Here is a 24531-nt window from a genome sequence, read left to right on the forward strand (position 1 = left end):
ATGTTATGGTTCGAAAAATTTTAGTTTAAGACCTTTTAATTCAAAAATGTCAGTGTGAAATTGTTTGGTTTGAAAAAATTAATTCAAAAATTTTTATTTCAATTTGTTTTGTTTGAAATGTTTGCTTTGAAAATTTTTAGTTTCTCAAAATTTGTTTCCAAGATTTATAATTCGAAAATTTCAGTTTGGTTCTTTTGTTTGAAAATTTGAATTGGAAAATATTGATTTCACCTTTTTTGTTCGAAAAGTTTAGTTTGATATTTTTAATTAGAAAATTTCAGTTCGAATATTTTTGATTTGAAACTTTTGAGTTGGAAAAATTTTAGTTTCAAATTTTTACTTGAACTTTTGTATTAACTGTAAATTAGTGGATTTAAAAATTTAATCGAATAGTTAAAGATCGTTTATTTGTTAATCGAGTACTAAAAATCCGTTTATTTTCAATCAAATAGTTAAGAACCCGATAACGTTTGACGGTTAACCGTGAAACAATTCCCTCTCTACACTCACTGAAAATTTTTGGCACGTACTTAGATATTTTGGAAATTATGATTTAAACTAAACCGTCGATGTTATTTAAGATATAAATCACACCAAGTAACACCAGGACCAAGAAGGTGACTTTAAACTATCCTGGCTCTTTCTTATCAAAAAGCTTAAAAGGAGTGCATTAAGGGAAACCTATCCTCATTATGTGTAAAAAAAAGTGACCACAAACTCTATTTTGAAGAGCTCACACAACCTCTGTGTAGAGCATAAATCCTAAACAGCACAAGAATTTAAGTTAATATCGAAGTCATATAAGCTCTCATCGAGTATCAAACTCATGAACTTTGGAGACTTTTAGTTCTGGAGACCATGACCTTGGTTCTGCCAAAATAACCCACAAAAAGTTGGTACCAATCACGTTCGTTCACGTACCCTTGCTCTATAAAAGGCTATAGCCATCCATATACTGTAATAAAGAACCTATCAAGCATACAAATATTAGACAATATTAAGAACATTTTATTCATTAACCTAAACAAGAAATAACAAGGATACAACAAGTGCTGATTTTCCATCAGCTAAGCCCCTACTAATTAAACTAAACACTGGTACACTGGACGTTTAAATCGTTCAAACCAATAACAACGTTTCGTACTTATTGTTATCTCATTAGAAAAGTTATTACAATGAACCAATCAGATTTATGCAAAGCGTCATCTTTTTCCTTTAATCCACAAACAAAAAACGAGAGGTACTAACTAATTAAGAAGTCTCCTCATCCCAATCCTTTTCTCTTTTTCAAAGAATGAATAAAATTTTTCAAAGTAAACCATTACACACTACTTGACAATTAAACGCCGTATTTGTTCGAATAAACAATGCCAACGATACTGACAACCAATAGGTAACCATACGTATGTAACACGATATAGCTGACGTTTCCTTTTAAACAAATGATTATAAGTCAATACATGATGAAGCTTTTTAAATCTATCCAACAGTTTTGTTTAATCCACAAACGAATACGATATAAATTATTGTTGTTATTTAAGAGGTATTAGTCATGTCCGGGATCGCCCCTCCTCCTTTTTATGCGTCTCAAATAAATATATGCTTCCCTGGAGACACTTTTTGACAATTGAATGTCGAGGTTCGAGTCCCATAAGTCCTGTGAATGAAAACTAAACCTTAATCAAAAGTTAAGAGATCCTCACAAATTTTTCGAGTTAAGTTGATTTTGGATTTAACGTTCATTCAGCAGCGAGGAATAAACCTACTTATTAACATGGAATCCGTACCACGTGCTCCCGTCGGGAATCGAACCACGGTCTCCCATGCCAATGGCGCATAATCTAACCTCTTAGCCACGGAAGAGCTCCAAAGTTTTCATTTTTTTTTGTTAATACTAATTCATACTATTACTGAGGTCTACTAATTCATAATGTAATAGATCATCAAGAAAGAAATCAAATGCCCAAAAAAGGGAACGAAACAAGCCATCATAACCTCCAAGCTAAAAATCCCAATTCAATGACGTCATAAAAACGTACTAGCCAGGCCAAGGTACCTCTGACTCATTCGCACCAGCGTGCATGGCCCCTGAGTAGGCATAAGCAAAAATTTTAATAGGTGACGCAATCCCTGGCCAAAGCATCCCTGACTCATTCGCACTAACGCTATGGGGCATGGGGACCCCAACATTGGATAATCAAGAGCGCGATAGGGTGGGGCCCGTACTACTCATGGAAATAATTTATTCGTCATTGACGTTCACATATCTTTTAGGTCAACTTAATGACTTTGTAATAGATGACAAAAATGTTTCAGTCATCATGGATAGAGAGCTAGATATTTTTCTCAAACACAGAGATTGTAGACATTATATTCTACTCGGCCATTCAATTGTCGAGTTGAACTGTGCATGAACATGTTTCGTTGGTGTAATTTTAATTACAAAATTATAACAATTTGAAACTAATGATTGCAAGTTTTCATCAAGCTATAAACACTTGTATTTGTAAAGTCTGTATTTGTATTAGCTGTCCTGAAGCTAGCGGAAAAATCTACATTTTGGTATACCAACATGAAATTTGGTACAAATTATTTTTGTGATTACTTTATTATTTTGAGAGATAGGCCCATTTTCAAAATCACGTTAATCCATAATGGCGGCCAATTGTAAATGGCTGAACGTAAATATGAAAGAACACTGAAGTCATGTTTTGAATACTAATATAGTGAAATTTATTATATGTGTTCTTTCTGTTCCACTTGTAATTTTTAAAAGCAAAAGCATAATTAATTTCAAATAAAAAATGTTGGTAGATTTTCAAAATGGCAGATGATAATTACAGGAAATAGAATCAAACATTTGATAAGTTGAAATTTAGATGAAATATTCTGAATGCTGGTTGAATGCTGGTTCTCAGTATAAGAATAAACTATTTTCAAGCCACAGCGATCTAAAATCGCGGCCAATTTTTGAAAATTGGCGGATTGTAATTTGAAGAAACTAACGGAGATATTGTTCTTTTCGTTTCGAGACATGTTCTACACTTTTTATTTGCGACTTTCCATTATGAGCATATTTGGAAAGAACTTCCATGTCACGTCAATATCACCGTTAGTACTTTTAGGATATTTTTCTATTATCATTTAATATGCTGATCTTGTTTACGTATTTTTGTTCATGATTTTTGTAATATGAGTTATAGACTATACTATCTCTTGTTCTTATCGTTGCAGGAAATGGTTTACTTCTCGAAGGAGTTTCTATAGAAGTCATTTTTGTGCTTATGTGTGTGAATTTACGTTGTGAGTGACTGAAATAAATATCTGAGTATTGGTAGTGTGTGAATATTTGACAATGAAAAGAACATTCCAGTTAATAGATGTACCATACACTCAATCAAATAGCGATACTGGCTCAGACAAGTGTTTATTTTGCCAGAAGGAGACCATCGAACATTTGGTATGTCCTAGTAATCCTACTAATTAAAGGAAGCTTTCCGTAACTATTGCTGCAAATCCTATAGAATTCCAGAAAATTAAGTGCCTGATAGATAACCTAAAATTAACTAGGCATGATGATGGTGACGGAATTAGAAAGAATTTTCAGCGAAGAGGTGTGAAATATCATAAAACTTGCGTCCCACGGTACAACAAAATTGAATTTCTACGTGCTACTAAACGAGTACTGAACGAACAACAATCCACTATTGAAGAAGATTCCTCTCTTCAAAGCGCTTCACAAGGAGCTATGTATCTACAAGTGAAAAATCACAATGTTTCTACTTTAATGAACTGCACACAAAGGGACAATCACTTACCAAGGCTGCAACAATAGCAATTAACGACAATGTCCCTCAGTGTGCAGTCAATCTACAAGACCAACTGCTGTTGTCGAAACTCAGCGAAAGTAGCTATTGATTCAGTATACCACAAACCTTGTTTCATTGCTCTGTACAACAAAAATAGACCCTATTTGCAGAAGTCAGAAGGAAACGATTTTGTTAACAAGTCAACGCATACAAGTGCTTTGGAGAGTTCATTTCATATATTGAATCGAATATTGATAACCAAGAAGTAGTGACAGTTTTTAAGCTAAGCTTCTCAGAAGCCTCCCTTGGAAACGTTTAGAACTACAGTGTATTTTTTTTAAAACTCCCGGACAGGGACGTAGTTTCCAATAAGGCTATAAGGCTTAGCCTATCAATTTATTTATACATTACCCTGACATGCTGCTTTTGGGCATTGATACAATTAATTTTATTAAAATGGATTTATTTTTAAAAACGCTGCTTAAACATCAAGCGAGTTAAGCGAATCTTCTGCAAGAACGCATTGAAGGCTATCGGCCGCTAGCCTTCCGCTCTTCTCATGGAATTAGAAGAATGGAGCGGTGACAATCACTTTCCCGCCACCCTCAACAGACGAACTTTTAAGCTATACACAAATCAACACGATGCGACGAAAGTGGACGAATGGTGACGAAAGGCTAGGCTTTCGGGTGTTTGGGGAAACAAAAGCGACAGGACACGGTCTTTATGAAACTACAGAACAGAGACTATGGAAAAATTAGAATCTCGCATTCAGTAACAAGTTTAGACCAAAAACAGAGAGAGAGAGAATAAAAATGTTATGTTGTCATGAATAGTATTAATATATGATGGACCTTATTACGTACTGGTTTGCGTTATCACAGCGTAAAATTTGCATTTTAGTTGGTCATAATTGCCATAGCAGTTATAATTGCTTGTTGTATTTTTTGCGTTGCGTTGCTATCCGTAAGTTTTTCAAAGGTCGATACTGATCGATACTATACTCAGATGAGATATAATCTCTTTTTTTCATATTTTCAATCTAAAAGTAGTTTTTTTTCGTAAAAATCATCAATTAACTGTGAGCTGCTGCTCCACTGTTTTCCAGTAGTATGCTGATATGTGTTTGTTGTGGATGAAATAGTTCAGTTTGTGTGTGTGATTTCGGGAATTTACATTATAGCCATATATCTGGTTTTATTTGTTTCTTTGAAAGAGTTTATGAAATTCTTATTACTTCAATTGTTACATTCTTTAAATAATTGATTAGATATTTTTAGTAATCTATTGACTGTCAAATAAATTTTAACCGAATATGTAAGAAGAGTATGAAGCAGAAGCACTCTTATAATATTTCTTGCATTATATGATGAACATACTGCATGAATTCGCATTTTCCTATCTGGCATTACAGCCAGGGCTGTAGTTAGAACAATAAGACGTCATCGTGAAGGTTTAAATAATAGAAAATAAGACGTGATCTAACATCAACATCGACACTGGGATCCTTTTACTGTACGTACATCCATTTTACTATTTCAGCATCTGGATAATTGTGAACAAGGACGAAAACAGGAATTAAACAAAACGCCGTTTAGCAAATCAAGAAAGCTTCGTAAACTACCTACGAGTTACACTGAGGTCCCGGCAGTATCCACTGCTGGAAAGGAAGTAAACATTCCTGAACATCCATAAGACGCAAAATGTATACGTTCTTAAGTAATACAAACCTAGTAGCTGACGAACAACAATTGGTGAAGAAGTTTGTTAGTTATTTGGCAAAGACCATAGCTCAAATACGAATGTCGATGTGCACTGTATAACAAAATACTTTGGATAGATTAATAATTACCTGTACCTTGGGCAGAAAGTGCTCATACATGTGCACTATACTTCTTAGAATGTTAATTTAATAATAACAGAAGAAGAATATTTTTAAGATATGTAAAAAAATACATTATGGGATAGTTGTTGCTATGTAATGTTTATGGATACCGAGTCAAAAAGTTTGTGTGCTTGACAGTTTTAAGGAATATATATTATAAAGTATATCAACTAATAAACCATTTTTAGCACCGTTTATCGACGTTATCATTCTTATAGAAAAGGTGAGAACAATAGTATATAATTATTAAAGATTACTACCACTCGAGATTTGTATATCTTAATTAGCCGAACCAGGTTGACGACTACTCTTAGTAAGTCGTTATAAAAATTTTGGTTTACCTCACCCGGGACCTTGCTGTAAATTCACATCCCGAAAGCAGAGTAAGGTTGAATTTACTTTTTGTCGTATAGTTAATGAATACAAATTTGACCATATTACGAAGTGGTAGAACAATTATAAGAAAAATGGACAATGAAACAATGGAAAAGGAATCCCATAATAGTGACAATGGTGAACATAATGTAGCACCAGAAATGACATCATCAGAAGATCGAATCTTGCTAGTCTTACAGCAGCAATTGATGCAGATGTCTACTGAGTTAAAGCAGACGATGAAACATAACTCTGAAGAATTAAGTAGACGAATAGAACAGAAGTCTGATGAATCCAACAAGCAATACGAGGAATTAAGCAAACGAATGGAACAGAAGTCGGATGAAACGAAGCAATTAATTATCCAGACGATGAGCGATATCACCTCGCAGTTCGAGGAAAAGTTAAAAGGAATATCGGAGCAATGCCAGAGTAATCACAACCACCTGAGCCAAGAAATCAGTGATATAAAAAAGGATTTAGAAGTAACAGAATCTTCTGTTCAACAACAAAAGATCCAGGTCATCAATAATGCTAACAACATACGTGCAAATACACAATTGATGGCTACGTTACAGGAAGAAATTAGAATGCTACAGGTTAAGGACAACACGTACCACAATAACCTGTGTAATGATCGCTTGGAGTTTCCACACTCACCAGAGATGAACCCACCTTCGCCGGTGTCTGATGAGGATATTATATTGGAAGAAATACATCCGAAGAGTACAGATGGGCGAAACATAGATGGTGTAACGACACATCACGTCATCGATAGGAACTATCACCCAATAAGTACACGGAATGATAAAAGGAAGGTAAAATTAAGTGTTAAGATGAGTGAAATACGGGCTATGAGTAAATTCAGTGGTAAGTGTAACGAGAATGCTACTTCTTTCTTAGAGAAATTCCAGGATGAGTGCAATATAATGTGTATAGATAGATCACAATATATGAAATTAATCCCTCATGTATTACTCCCACCATGTTCTTTATGGTTTAAAGCAGTACGTGATCACATCAATACATATGAGGAATTCAAAGCGGCATTGATCGCGAATTATGAAAATGACTTTTTGCTGGCAAATAGAGATGCCACCATTAGAAATCAACACTTCAATCCTCGATTGCATAAATCTGTTGTAGAGTTTGTTGTAAATACATACAACGAATTAAAGGTCGTTAATCCATTGCAATCGGAATCGAGAATAGTAGCATCGATTCGAAATTTGCTTCCATTTAAGTTACAACAAATCCTATTTTCACACAGTGTATGAGTTTCAACCATTTATTAATGCTTGTCCAATGCTATGAAACTCAGTATCATGCTATGAATCAACAAGCAGGAATGGGTAAAAATAAGAATAATTCAGATCATTTTGTGCCTGTTCGAAATTTAAATATCCGAAGTGTGAATAATACAGAACATAACCTAAGCCGAGTAAATTCTAGCAATCAAAATGAGCAAAATAGGCAAAGTTATGTAGGGAATCCGCCTAACCTAATTAATCGTAGCAATCCATATGTTAGATCATATAATCAAAATAGGTTTAAAAATAGACGGAATGTATGGCGAAATTCCAGGAATACAGCGAACTACGTGGATAGACGTAATTGGAGGTCAAGAGATGGCACTTCATATCAAAATCAGAATCACGACGTAATACATGTACAAAATAGTACAGAACCTAATCACGATTGTGCAGTACAATGTACTTTATTAGAATCGTATGCAAGTACGAACGTAACCTGATTACCGTTAATGAAATTAGGTTAAATTCATATCAGTTATAGATTCTTGTGAATTTTTATTTTTAAGTTTATGTGTTAATATCAATAATGAAAACGATTCTTATAAATACTTGAAGTGCTTAAATAGAGTTTTAGGTAGACTGAAAAGCTAATTTTCAAATGATTTTTATTCTTTCTTGTTAATGTTAAGAATCATAATTCGATTTATAATTAATTAAAAGCAAAGGTTATTTATATTAGATTGACTTGCGTTGAAAACTTAATTGTCAAAGATTATGTTAAGAAGAAGATCTATTCTATAAAACTAATTATTCGACGACTGTTTTTATGAGCTATCCTATATATTATTCGAACAAAAGTCTTCTTTATTTATGACATCTTAGTGCTACGATGTATACATTAAAATGCAACATCCAACTTATTTGTTATTCAATGCGCCCTGAAAGAGCAAACATTATTTGTAACATCACCGTTTTAATAATGATCAAAACTATTAATCATGGTAATATGTGTTTCACCCTCGTCAATTATATTAATAAGTGTCGACGTTTTTAGTAATAAAGGATAAAATATAATAATAATAATGTAATGAATGATAATAAAAGAAATATAATTAATGTAATAAAAAAGATAAGTATTAATAATGTGAAAGATTTGTTATAAATGTATATATATATATATATATATATATATATATATATATATATATATGAAATGTAATGAAGATATATACGAGGTGTGATCAAAATATAAAGAACATATGTAATTTAAGATCATTATTGTAAACGGACCAGTGGTTCTTGAAGATAAAAGCCAAGCTCACTCATGACTTTTATATTCAGTCCAATTGTCGGGCGACATTTTTATATAACAAAATACTTTGGATAGATTAATAATTACCTGTACCTTGGGCAGAAAGTGCTCATACATGTGCACTATACTTCTTAGAATGTTAATTTAATAATAACAGAAGAAGAATATTTTTAAGATATGTAAAAAAATACATTATGGGATAGTTGTTGCTATGTAATGTTTATGGATACCGAGTCAAAAAGTTTGTGTGCTTGACAGTTTTAAGGAATATATATTATAAAGTATATCAACTAATAAACCATTTTTAGCACCGTTTATCGACGTTATCATTCTTATAGAAAAGGTGAGAACAATAGTATATAATTATTAAAGATTACTACCACTCGAGATTTGTATATCTTACTTAGCCGAACCAGGTTGACGACTACTCTTAGTAAGTCGTTATAACTGCACTTCGGCAGCGTTTCATTCAAGAAGATATAAAGCTACTGGAAACAGTGAACAAGTAACTTCTTTAACAGAATTAGCTCCTATGTTTCCCGACGCTTCGTAGTCTGTCGCCATGGTTAGGGATTAATTGAATGTAGTGAAGAAAGAAGTGGAAGAAGTAAACCATGGATAAGAACCTGTTATTTAGTTGTGAACAACCTTTGTACAAAATCACCAAGGAAGTCCAATGGTTATGATCTGATGAATTCGGAGAAGACCAGTTTGTTCCAATGCTCGGTGGATTACATATCAAGCTGACTCTTCTAAAATGTCTTGGCAACATTTTGAGCATCAGTGGATGGACTGCAGTGATAGAACAGGAGGGAGGGCTGCTAGTGGCACTTCTCTGTATTTTATGAAAGCTGTTTATGTTCAGAAGACTTTGCGAGCGCACCAAATTACTGTATGTGCCTAATTCTATCTCAGACAGACAAGAAGCATGCCATAAAAAATGTAGCAAGAATGAAGGGGAGATTATAAATGAACATGAATGGTATAAACACATGGAAAACAAGAGTACAGAATTCCACTACTGGCAACTAATACTAAACATCTGATTAAGTGTACTTTCATGGGACAAAGCAATGCACAATGGAAATTTTCCGAGTTATGTTGAAACCCTTTCTAATGTTTTGTGCCTATGTTTTGCACTTGATCATGTTCATTATGCACGTGCTGTAGCAGTTCACCTACGGAATATGTCAACATTGAATCAGAAGCATAACTACGTCTTCCAGTATTCTGGAAAGGGAAATTCACTGTGCAGAAAACTGGTCGTAAATTTTCTCAAATGCCATTGGACGAAGCAGAATAACACCCTCGTAAAAGAATCAGGAGGAGTCATGGGTATAACTGAATACTTATCAGCTCCTTCAAGGTGGATGGTAAGCGGACCCGAAGTCTTTCCCTTTACAAATGAATTCTTCAGTGACTTTCCAACATTGACTGATCCACGTTTGGATCACAAATATATTCCCAGAAAAAAGCAAAAGTTATCGAAGATGTCTCTGCCACGGCTGAACGTAATGGGAAACCCATTTCTAGACGTGTACTCTCATTTAGTTATGCTTCATACTGGCGAAGTAGTGGATTAAAGTGTAGCACAGTTTATTCACGATATGGAAGAAATTGGTAGAAGGTAAAGCCAGGAATCTATAGAGGACCGTCTTATAAACGGAACAGTGCTAGTAAACAGTGTTTTGAAGAGACAGAAGCTACTATTGTCTCACTCGAAGTCTGAACAAAAACTCAGCAAGCAGAAAAAGCAACTATGTTCTCTGAAGCAAGACCGTATGCTTTTTCTATGTATGTACATCTCTTGTCAAGCTCATGATGGAAATCTTTCTGAATTCTTCCGATATGAAAGTCAACGGTTTCTTCAGCGTTGGCAGAAAAAGATGGTTTGATGCGATCCGGCGGAATTTCTGATTTGCTTAAATGTTTAGATCACATGGGTAAGGGCGAGCAAATCATCAAATCATAGAAGAAAGGGCCGTTCACTCTGCAAATATGATCATCATTGACGGAACAGCTTTACTCAAGACAATAAAGCAAACTTTGGCAGACACTGTCGAGGACTGTGCGGATAAATTCTTTGTTTACTTGACACAAAAACTCTGTCATCCAAATATTCTCAGAATTGATGTGATTTTTAAGTATATAGGACTGATAGCTTAAAAGCAGAGACACGTAGAAAAAGGGAAACAGGTATAAGAAGAAAAGTACAACCAGGAGAGAAAGTTCCAAGGAAATTGAACGAATTTCTTCGCGTAGAAGCTAACAAAGACGAGCTTTTCTTACTTTTGACAGACAGAATATCAAAAATTTCCTTTCGTGGCACGGTTGTTGTAACTTCAGGACAATCTGCTTTCAGCTCGGATTTGATCGATATAAGTGAACTTATGCCCTACAACCACGAAGAAGCAGATACTAGAATATTTCTTCACTCTGCGCATAGTATTTCCAATGGATATCTCCGTGTCTTGGTACGAACTGTTGATACGGATATTATAGTTCTTGGTATTTACATCGCATCTAAGCTTCAGCTTGAACAGTTATCTGTATATTTCGGAACTGGAAGACAATCATCGACGTGAGTGACATTGCTGTATCTTTAGGCACCGAAGGTTGTGAGGGTTTACCAGCGTTTCACGCCCTAACACGTTGCGACACCACATCTATATTCGGAGGCAAAGGGAAAGTATCTGTATGGTCGGCATGGCACTCATTCGAAACCGTGACTCAAACACTAGTAACACTTTGTCGTTCACCAAGATAGGAAGATATTGCCAAAATATTTCCTGCTTTAGAAAGATTTGTGGTTGTGCTCTATGATAGATGCAGTCAAGAACAACACGTCAACACAGCAAGTCAAAAACTGTTTGCCCAAAATTAGACACATTGAAAAACCTCTGCGAATGGAGGGTGTTCTTCGTGTAGCCCACCAAGCAGGATATGTATGGGGAAAACTTCTTCAACCAATACAACACCTTCCTTCCTACCAATGATTTTAGATGGATGCGATCCGCAGATTTCAAGGTTAGTACCTTTTATACATTTTAAATGCTTTTACATTGTAATCTCAATCTTACTTTTATGTCATTGTTTATTCGTGGAATTGTTTCTGTCTGGTGGACAACATTGCATGTAGCTGCAGAAGCTTGGAGGCAGATCCTCAAATGCGCTTGTATAAAGAGATGTGGGACCCTTTCAAAATGTGTAAAGGCTGATTTAGCATGTGCAGCACTCTGTGTCTGCGGAGGTTGTTCGACAGATGACTAAAATGAAAATTGATCAACAGGATCATTTATTATAAACAAAGTGTTAACTGTGATGGACTCGTTTCCAACAAATGCATTTCCGCAAGGTGCACAGTTTATTTTAAAACGAAAGATAAGATCCACTACTACACTTGATTTTCTCTTTCTTACACATTTATATATATACTTTTAGTTTTACTTCTAGGTATGTTAGAAATGTGTGTTGCTTGGGAAGCTGAAATTTTCGTAACAATCCAACATGTTTAATAGATTTTGTGAAATGAACAAATGAATAGATAAAGAACATGCATATATTATATTTCTATGATAGTTTATTTACGTTTTACGTTTATTGAAACATTTAAGAGGCACTTACTGTGTAACAACCGAATTCCAGATAATACATATATGAAAATGAAAACTTTTTTAAAAATAGATATCCGCCAATTTCAAAATTGACAACTATTTTTGATGGAGAGTATTCTATTATTAGAAGAATATATATATATATATATATATATATATATATATATATATATATATATATATATATATATATGGGAAGCAACAAGTTTATAAAACCTTTCTGTATCAAGTTTTAGCCAGTTACTTCGAAAATTATTATTTCCACTTCGCTCACCTTTATTAACTTTCGGCCATTTTGAAAATTGGTCTCCGTCTTGAATATATGTTATTTTCGAAATGACCCCATATCTCAAAATGAACAAATTGACACACATAACCTGTGTGCCAAGTTTCATGTTGGTATACGAAAGGGTACAATTCTCTTAAATCATGGATTTATCCTCAGGATGCTCTAACGGAAAGACTTTTGTTTCCGTTGAATTGTGGAGGAAAACCTTCTTTTGTTTGCAGCTGATCTACCACTTTTCATCAAATTTAAACTTATGCGAAATTATGCTATTAACGGATAAGCCTTTGTTTGTGCTGTTTTGTGCAGCAAAGATGTTTGTTCGTACGATTATAATAACCAAATTATAGGAATTTTAGAATGACTCAAAGCAGAACAACTACAATTCGAATATTACATGTCGTTCAAACTAAAGAATGATCTCAGTTTATTCTATGCGGCGAAGGATAAAGCTCTTGTTATTGCAACTTTTAATTACTAAAGTCTAGTATAGACACTATTTAAATAGCTGTTCCAGCTTCATGTCAAGATAGAATCACTAGTATTCGATGAATCAATATGCACCAACAATGGTCTTAGCTGATAGCTGTTTGTTTATGTTAAATTGTGCAACGAAAACTTAAGACGAAATCGCCAGTTTATATATATATATATTTAAATAACTACGAGGCTACTTATTTTCATCAAAAAAATTTACACACGGCATTATTATATTAAATTTTATTGTAAGATGTTACACATTAAACTTTTTATACACCTTAACAATTGTACATATAATGTTCACAAGATAGATCCGCTATATGCATTATTTATTTTGTTGCTATGACAACCAATTTCACATCGTCGAATTCGAATTACTATATTAAGAAAATAGCAAGGTATAACAATTGAAAGAGAAATTACATCTATATATCTTTTTTTCATATTCTTCTTCTTCCTTTCTTAAACAGCTTGTGCATAATTTAAAAGTAAAGTCTGCCCACAAATACAAGTAAGGATTGAAATACAAGTATAAATACAATTATCGTTGTATATGTCACCTTGAGCTATAGGACTTTTTTATATTTTTATTTAAAATAAAAGTAAAAAGAGAAACCCTGGGCCGTTAACTATTACATACTAAGTACTTGAGTTCCTGAATGACCCTCGTATATACAAAAATTAAAATTCTCATGATCATATCTTATATTTTACTTCTATAACAACATTATTTTCTTATTTTGTGAACTTCTTAATTAATTTTATTTCAAATATTATATACTTTAACGTAAATAATATAGGGTACATTCAAATTACGACATATAAGTTGTTTAATTTTAAGGTCCTTTTTTGGCCATTGATACGTAGTATAAGTTGAAGATAGTGGCCAAAACTAATTATGACATTTATATAGTTGCTCTTTTACACAAAAAAGGATCAAATATAGAACATAGTTTAACAAAATATAAATTAAGATTGAAATATTGACAATATTCAGAACAAAACACGATGATTAACATCAGAACAAAAACTAATGTTAGAGTTTGAACAAACTTACCAATATCACAAATGTACGAATTCTTAATTATTTTTAATTTATTAAATTATATTCATAGAATTCAACTGAAATGCAAATAACAAATAATATCATAACGGTATTTACAGTAAAGTATAACAAAAATCAATTGAATATATTCCTTCGGACGCCACAGCATTAGCCGAAGTTACATGACTAATGAATTCGTTTAAGTTGCATTGAAAGTCACAAACCTGGGTACAGCCTTGCGTGTTATTTACTTCTACAGCTCTTTGCTTCTTACTTTGAGAATTTGTACCATCTATGGAATTTATACGAAATCCAATTCGAGGGAAATTAGATCTAGTGATTACATGCTCTTTAAGTGAAAGTAATCGTACTACACTAGGATTAGGTTCGGTTACGCGATTACTATTTCTGTTACTACTAAGGTTAAGTTCGGTTATCTTACCGTTAAAATTAGGATCAGTTCTCACTCGTTTTACTGGTGGCGAGATGTGTCTCCTAACAGATTTGTACCTATTCTTTTCACAATATTCACAGTAATTTGTCCTACCACAGTTTTTGTTTCCTCTGTAATTAGGTTCGGTTACATTACCGGTAGACGTGAATTTAACATCGCCTTTTACATTGGGATCACATTTTAATCTCACATGGATGTTTCGAATTTGGTTTTGATTATGGTTAGTTTATTCGAGTTAGTACTTTATTGCACAATTTATGGATTTTCAAAATTTTGCAATGTCATGCCTAGATGATTGAAGTCAACGCACTGCACCACATTCGGTAAAATCACCATGTGATTGTTCACTACAAACATTTTGGTCTTTTCCTTCAATGAACATTTCAACAGATTCATCTCAATCAGCCAATCACTAGCCATCAGCCACACACGTTCTCTTTCTGAATTTCACGAATACTGGGATTAATTTTCTTTCTACTACATGAACCAATGTAGTGTACATATCATTCAACGGTTCTTTTACCATTACTTCATCTCCGGAAGCAATATCATATCGAATATATCGTGAATACAAGCAATCAATAGCATTCACTAGACAAAGATGATCATAACTTTTCGCACATTGATACATACCGAAATCTTCATTACACACAGTATCAGTAAGGCAATCAAAAACATTTGAATGAAGAGAGAAGTCGGGATAATCTGATCCAACCAATACCTTAGTAAGTTTTTGCGAAAACTCTGTAAATTTCACCAATGCAATTTCAAGATTTGCATTTTCTGTTGCAAGGTACATACACTCACCACGTAGCCAGGAGGGCATTTTCAAACATTTTAATCCATTATATAATAATAACTTCAACTTTAGCTTTGAAGATGAACGTAGTCAGATAAAATCTGTTCTTGAAAAACTTTAATTCTCTGCAGTGTTGCCACAATCCTAGATCTGGAGTGGGCTGAAAAATAGTACCAAATTCAAAAACAAGAGCTGAATTCATTATTTTATACGAGTATAATAAGAGTACACTATAACACGAAACTAATAGAAATAAGTTCCAGAACACTCCCCTGTCCACTCTTCTAAGAGTCCAAATCAAGAAAGTGTTCTTTTTAAAAATTACTTTTTAAAAGATATCCGAAAAGGAGGATCATGAACAACCGTAAAAGTAGATGAAACTTTTCTTGGATGCAAGAAATATAACAGAGGCCACAAATTAAATGGAAAAAGTTATCATCGGTATATATTGTAAGGAAACCAAACTCGCTTCTATTTCGAAGTGACTACTAAACTGAAATGGTTATATGGTCATATATCATCGCATGAGAACCAGAGGAACGTAACTCCAGTTTCGTAGGTTTACAGGCGAGAGCACAAAAATTTTATTTTCTTAGAAAGGCGTGTTTTTAATAAGATGGTAATTGAGTTATATTACATCAGATGATTGATAAGAACAGATGGCGTGGGACTTTCAAAATAATGTCCAAACATGAAGAAAACGAAAACCGCAGTTCTGGAGTTACGTTCCCCTGGTTCTCATGCTATAATATGAACATACATACATACATACATACACACATAATATATATATATATGTATATGTATAACACGAGGAACAAATCAATCATCTCCAAGTTCGTGTGTAAGTAGTACTTTATAATAAAATATTAAAATATAAATTATTACACCTTATTGTTGCTTATTTCACGATCGAAGGAGGATAATAGACCGTAAGAATAATATGAAGTAAGTAAACTGACATTTGTAAAAAAAAATGTAAAACCGATCCACAGTCCGTGAATCTTCCCTGAAAGATATCATAACACATTTTTAATAAGTTTAAGTCTTATAACACCAAGACTTTTTTTTGGCGCTGAATTGGATAGAATTGTACCAACTTTTTCACAAAAGGGCCTGAAAGTGCCAGCGTGCTACCAAACGGCTGATAAATGACAAATAAGGCTGAATTTGGTACAATTGTGCCAAGTGTGGCGACACTGATTCTCTGCTTATGTTTAACCGATTCGACAGATTGAAGCTTATCCTTAGCTCAATTCATATCGTTAACATTTCTGAGTGTATTGATACTAAATAATGTCAGGTATTACGAAACTATGTAGGAAAAAAACAAAATCTCCTCCTAATACACTCAAGATACAAGAATTGCTGCAAGAAGTTAAACTTTTGTTAAAATTGTAATGAAGTGCACAAGAAGTTTAATAGATTTAAAGTAGGATCGTAGTATGAATAATTTGCCTTTATACGCGAGACATCTATTGCTGATATTGGGTATAATAGAATTTGACAATAGTTATATTACTTGACAATGATAGTGCCAACCTTGACTGGGGCACCATGAGTGAGTTTACTGCAGTTAGTTGCAAATTAGGTGAGAGCCATGGAGAACGAAGAGTGTCGCTGCTGCAGTGTTTCCAACACAGTCAGTTAGAGTTTAAATATTATATCTGTTTGGACATAATATACAGCGCCATATATTAAATAGTTTATATTGAATTATAGTATGAACAGTTTACCATTCTTGATCAGCCGAAGACATTTTGTGGAAAGCAATATGTCCAGAGAATTACCAATGAAAGAAAAACATAGTATAATCTACAATTAATTCAGTGAATTTCTAAACTCCATTAAGCATATTGTGTAAAAATATGTTAGTTTATATTCGACTTCATTATAGCTAAACTGTAGAAGGCAGAGATTACGATGTCAAAGAAAAATACATTAATTCAAAGCTTTAATAGTTTTGAACACAGATTTCCTATTTGGGTGTCGCGGCAGTCTGCGGTATCACGTGGTAGCATGGATGGTATTTCAATATTTGTGGTAGAAATTCCGAATTTTAAACGAATGAATAACTTGCGATAAAGCAACAAATAATATTCTAATTATTTTTTCTCTCAGTGCATTAACTGTGTCACCGATATATTGAGTCCCACAATTATGTGTCAGTAACAGTAAATATCATCGGTAGATGTTTCTTTCCTTAATGTTATAAGAACACTAAATTCAGACTGTATAATGAGAGACAAGTATGTTAAAGTACTGTATTGATGATGGGTGTCTTACTTATGCCAGAATGTTAAATATGCTAAATAATCTAGCGAATGGGTGTCGTGCACCGGGGTTCCAATTTCGTAACATTTAAAACTATATAGGAGGAATTGAATATTTTATGGCGACGTATTGTCAGTGTGTTCTTGAGCTATCAGTCAGGTGAAGGTATTTGATTTTTTATGGCGACGTAATTTCAGTGTCTTCTTGAGCTATCAGTCAGGTGAAGGTATTTGCATTTTTTTATAGCGACGTAATTTCAGTGTCTTCTTGAGCTATCAGTCAGGTGAAGGTATTTGAATTTTTTTATGGCGACGTAATTTCAGTGTCTTCTTGAGCTATCAATCAGGTGAAGGTATTGACATGTCAATACTTTCACCTGGCTGATAGGACAAGAAGACTTATTAAAATAATATACTTGTGTTCTTTATGCGTCAGGAGCACACTTGAGGGGCGTCAAACCCGTCCAGGTTGTTGATTTTTGATCTCCTTAAAAAATATATGGACAATCTTCTAGAATCATCTAAATTTCTGTGTACTAATATGATGTCACCATAGAGGAAGAATTGGAACGCATTGGTTCAGATAATTGTGCGATACCTTGCAAGTATAAACATAAAAAAACAGTGCTCAGTGATTCACATATCTATCTGAGAATCAATGTGTAGAACTTTGTAGAGCGTGGTGAGCGAAAGAACTACTAAGATAGAATTTTACTAAAATTTAAATATATAAATTTCCAGGTTGATGAATGGATTTGTAAAGAGATCCGATGATGATTGCCGAAAGGTGTATCGGGTTTCCGTCATGGAATATTTCTGCTGCGTTGCACTTCAGCGCTTAAAGGTCCTGGTAGGACTGGAAACCTGTTATTTCCCTCAATTGAGCTGTACTGTTCTGTTCCTACTGTCGTAAACTCGAGTTCTTTCCCACAACTACCCCATGAAACGTGTCTCTAATAGATTGTTAAGGAACGACATTGACGTTGGAGATCATTCAAATAGAACATATGTAAAAATGAATGTGATATGATGGTGAAAGGGACACAATTCTTTCATTTATTGGATAATTTACACAAGGACAAAGTGAATATAATGATTTTGCAAATACTTCGTCTGAGAATGTACAAGAAGTATCAAATGTTCTATAAACCTGAATTAACCAATTAAATATGATATAGTGTTATTTGATTTTAACTATGATTTAAAAAATCCAATAATTTTTAATTGTAATAGTTTATAGTTATGTCATACTGTAGCCGTAATGTATTGAATTTAAACAAATACATTCCTGCAAGGTATTGAATTTAAACAAATCCAGTAAGTACCGGTACTATAGTATATAAATAAGCCAACTTGACTTTGAGTTTTATTATATATTTTGAACAACTTACTCTCATACGAGAATCCAGGATGGGACATTTGCCTTCCCCTGCTCACATGTAGATTTAAAAAAAAAATATTCGAAATATTTTTTTTTAATTTTTTAGTCAATTCTAGCATTGTTTGTTACATTAATCATATTATTGTGTACAAATTAAAACTTTTTTTACCATCCGACTAGTTTCCGCTGTGTCAACATTCATATGTCCATAGTATATTTTTATCAATATTGAATAATGTGCAATTTGTTGTTTTGTTCAGTGCAATATTTCAAACAAAATCTTTCGCTGAGTTATATCCTTAATTGTCCGTTATGTTTGTCTGGAGTAATTTTCCATTTTCTTATTCTTGTATTTATTCCTACTTTATACGATTGATCTTCAATAAGTATAGCACTTCGTCTCAATTTTAATCCCTCAAGTTGTTGACATAATATTTCATACAATTTAACATTTTGTCTGAAGACTTATTTTCATCCAATATTTTTCCTCCGCGACTTTCTCAAATGTCCTTTTTTTGCGATTACCCTGCAGAACCATGTATATTTCATAATCAGAAAAAAGGTAATGAAATTTCTTCCACCTCTGATTTAAATTTCTGTGTCTACAATATTATTTATTTTATATGTTTATTCTCTCAACTTTGCTAAAAGTTGTGTATAAAATTTAGAAATCCAATTCAAGGACATAAAAAGAAAAATGTATTAAAATGATCAATGTTAAAGGCTTCTGAAGACGCATTATGCGACAGGCCATTTTTGACTAAAAAATAACATCAGCATGTAACGTGTGGACAAGATGATCTCACTCAAAACGTTGCTGAAATTTTTGACACACAGAACATGATATATATTCGGAAACGTTATTTCAAGAAACACATGTCTAAATTGTAGGAGGAGGAGGAATGACGACCCAGTAGTCACTCTAATGAGAATTAAAAAAGATAGGAGAAATATTACCTGCCATAGTAAAATTTGAGTAGCTGAAAGTGAAAATGAAGAGTTTAATTACAAGAGAGATATGTTGCTAAATAAGAACAAGAAAAGATGCCATATATAATGTGTTGAATAGAGAGAGGGAAAAACTTTTCACAAATGCAATCAATATTGACGGATATAGATGAAAAGTGTGAACCTCTTAAAAAAAGAAAGTATATCGGTAAAGCAAGATTTAAAAAAAATGATTATGAATGATTTAAAATTGAATGGAAACAGAATGAAAGCATATGCGGAAGCTTTCAGCGGTGAATAATCAAGCAGAATATCAGGGGTGAATATAAACAGAATCAGCTAGATCAATCAGACTAGAAATAATTACAAAAGAACAATGGTGAAGGAGATAATGCGTGGAAGGTCGCAAGGTGACGCCGAGAGTGTGATATATAAGAAAAGCAGGGAGAAACCTAACACTTGAGCCATACCTTCTTAACAAAGTACGTAAAAAGGGAATGTAGAACGAACACTTAAATTCAATTAAAAGAACGCATGTGGCTGCTCTATTTGTAATGCAGGTTGACCTAACTTTCTAGTAAAGATGCAAATGCGTTTCTGAAACATAGTGTTAAAATTCAAATAAAAACATGTTAAATAAATACAACTAAACATAATGTGTGCTCGTTGTTTATGTTCGTACACTGAAACAAAATCGGTAGAAAAGTTTGTAATTCAAATATATTCTAACATTGTGGACTATTTACTGTATATATAGTGATCAGAAAGATGATACGGGTATGGGAGAATCCGAATATTAATCGAATGTAAAGTGAGAGAAGTAAAATAACATAGATTCTTCTAACGTAGTATGAGCAAAAATATTACCAACTTACGCTTGCAATATCAAAACGTGGATGGTAATAACATAAATGAGCATTCTTTCTTGAATAAAATATATTGTGAATGCTACGTCATCTGTTATGCTATAGAAACATGGTTAGACGATCGAATGTGCATTTTATATAATATCCTATTAGATATGTCATTAAGAAGGACATCAACCTATCTCTAGAAAAGACGTGGATGGTAATAACATAAATGAGCATTCTTTCTTGAATAAAATATATTGTGAATGCTTCGTCATCTGTTATGCCATAGAAACAAGGTTAGACGATCGAATGTGCATTTTATATAATATCCTATTAGATATGTGATTGCGAAGGACATTAACCTATCTCTAGAAAAGAAATTAATGGGAAGTAAGTATTTGAACATAATAATAAACTAATACTTGTACAAATAATAAAAGTTCTTTACGATACGCAAAAAGTAATAATAAAATAATAACTAACTCTATGGCCTGTGGAACCCGGATTTTCAATGCCGAGTTCACAGAAGCTCCCCACTGATTTCTATCCTTAACCAACTGTATCAAGTTTCAAATTTAACATCCTATTTCTGCGAGATCCATCTTAATATTGTCCTCCCATCTGCGCCTAGGTCTTTCTAATGGTCGTTTTCTGTCAAGAATCTTACCGTTTGTACTTTCTTCAATTTTACCTACATGACCTGTAGAGTACACCTAAGCCTCCTAGACCTGATGACCCTAACAATGTTAGGTTACCAATATAAATTATGTAGTTCCTCGTTATGAAGTTTCCGCATTTCCATTCACCTTGGGTCCGAATATTCGTCTCAGGATCTTCCTCTCAAATACTTTTAGTCTATGTTCTTCCCTAGGACTAAACGGCCATGTTTCACAACCATACTCAATAGGGACGATTGTAGTTTATATATTTTAAGCACCAAGTTCCTCGAAGGGAATTTGCGACGACAAGAGATTTTGAACTGAACGATAACACGAATCCCCTGCTTTTAGCCGACATTCAATTTCTTCGTAAATATAATTTTCGTTTGTTAATATTGATCCTAGATATTTGAAATTATCCACTTTATCAAAGTATTATTTAAATATTTTAACCAGTAGCGTCGCCAGGATGTGTTTGGGCAGGGGACAAGTGCTGTTATAGGTACATATAGAAACGTACAAACAAAAACATAAATAAACATAAAAATATATAAAAAATTACAAACATCAAAATACCAAAGTACATTGTCAGACTTCTTTGGGGGAGGCGGCTTATCTTCCCCCACTTCCCTTCGCCACTGATTTTAACTTATCAATAATTTGTCCTATTACGGTCCCAAAGCACATCCGTGTATTTAGTTTTCTTTGCATTTACTTCTAAACCCAAGTCCCTGCACTCGTTTAATAGGGCCTCTGCATTTGTTTCTATTTTTCTCCTATCATCCGTTATTAAATTTGCATCATCAACATATGCCATAACCTGGTGAACACCGTTCAACTCTAGGTTCTGGTTGCTATCTTTGATTTTTCTTATAGTGTATTCCAGGAGAAAGTTGAATAATAATGCTGAGAAAGCATCTCCTTGTTTCAGCCCATTCTCGACGTGAATGTTCGTGGACAAAAATTTTCCTACCCGAACTTTAATGTGGGATTTCATTAAACATATCTTAATTAATATAATTAGCCTTTTCGTTATTCCAAATTCTGTAACAGCGTTGCACAATGTTTCTCTCCTAACCGAATCGTAAGTATTTCTAAAATCAATAAATAGTTGAAAAAACAAGGTGTTGTATTCCCACTTCTTTCGAGTATTTGGCGAGTAGTAAATATTTTGTCAATAGTTGATCGATTTTGTCTAAATCCGCACTGATAATCTGCAACATTTTCATTTTCGTAAGGGGTTAATCTTGCAAATACAATGTTTGGAATTATTTTATAGGATATTGACAGAAGAGAAATGCTTCGATAATGATTACAGTCAGTTCTGTCCCATTTCTTGTGAATTGGAATAATAATTCTTTCCACTCTCGTGGCAGTTTTTCCTTATTCCAGATAAGGAGCATGAGCGTGTGTGTGTCTTTTTCCACAATTTTTCGCCTCCAACTAAAATTAACTCAGCCAGAATTTCGTCTACACCCGGAGAGTTATGTTTCTTTAATTTCTTTATAGAATTTCTACTTCTATTCGGTTAGGTTCTGTAATATATGGTTCTGCGGTGTGCATCTCTCCTTCTTAACGCACATTAGGTTTTGTCTGTATGTTAACCAAATCGTCGAGGAAAGATAAGATGTAATAATATTAATAATAATAATAATAATTTAATCGCTGTCAATGAAATTATTTTCCTATATTTAAGTTAAATTCTACCTACCTTGCCGTTACAAAATTTCATTGACTATTGTGACTGGTTATATTCTTATTTGTTAATTAGAAATTCTAATTTTATATTAATGCTGCAGGAATTGCCTGGGAATAGGAGTTGTAAATATTAGCAAGTTTTACGTTACGGAGAAAGCTGAGAAAGTTATCGTGTTAGGCACATTCTTCAGATAAAACAAAAAAATAAATAGACCCTAAAACGGTACCTTATATCAGAACTGAATACTTGGAACTTTTTCGTAACGAGCTTGAAAAATAATATAATAATCATTAATGCTGCAGCATTTTCAAAAAAAATCATTCTTCTCAATCTCAATTTGCATATGTATGGAGTATAATATAAAGTAATAATGACAACAAGGAAGCCAAGGAAGACAAGGAAGACCAAGGTAGCCTCCCCAAATTTTCACACAGCAACGTTAAGAAAATAACATTCAAAGACTTTTATTGGTGAATGTGTGGGAAAAGAAATGAATTATAATCCGGAGCTACTTGCTGCAAACAGCAATTTAAGTACTAAAATTCAATAATCAAATAATCCTAAATTCAAGCTTTCTGTTAATAATAGCTTAATTCAGTGTGTAATGTCGTATATCACAAGCTAAAGCGCAAATTCTGTATTGAGTTAACGAAACCAATGAGGAATTTGAGCCTAGTCAATGGCCTATTTTCATCTTTAACAACAAGAGGGTTGTTCAAGCATGTATTTTAGATCGAAAAAGAAAATATCAGCTCTTGATCCCAAGGAAGCTTGGGTAGGACGAACCTCCTCATCATCTCAAGATCGTCCATATAGTCTTACTTGTTCACAGTTTTGATACAAGTTCTTTCCAAATTCAAGATTTCATATATTTAATATATAATTTATTTTGTCTTGCCTGAATACTTTTGTTCGTTTTAGTGACATTGTGAACAACACTAATATCTATGTCGATTTGGTACGTTGAAACCTTCAATTGACACAGGACTGCTTGTTTTTGAATTGTAGCGTAAAAACTTCATATTACAAGTCTTTCTCATAATCTCCGGATAAAAATGAATAAAACTAATGATACAATTATTTATGCGCATTATATTTGAGCATCTACATCAAGAAAACCATTCTCTTGTTACTTCAAGAACTTGTTTTCGAAAATTGTGATACGACACATGTGGTTTTATTTTTCTCAAATCCTGACATAGTACATAGTGCACACTTTTTTATGAATGATAGTTTCAGTTTCACCATACTCAGTTTCATCATAATAAAAATTCATTCTATTACAAGAATATTTGAACGTGCCTCTAGTGAAAACTGCCCACTCTTAGATATATTTCTAAATTTGCATTTTTATATACAAATTTGAAGAAAATGTTTTAGAGCTTACCTGAGCATCGTGTCTCTAGAA

This window comes from Thermobia domestica, chromosome 11 (assembly GCF_964235325.1).
Source record: "Thermobia domestica chromosome 11, izTheDome1.hap1.1, whole genome shotgun sequence".
Classification (NCBI taxonomy): domain Eukaryota; kingdom Metazoa; phylum Arthropoda; class Insecta; order Zygentoma; family Lepismatidae; genus Thermobia; species Thermobia domestica.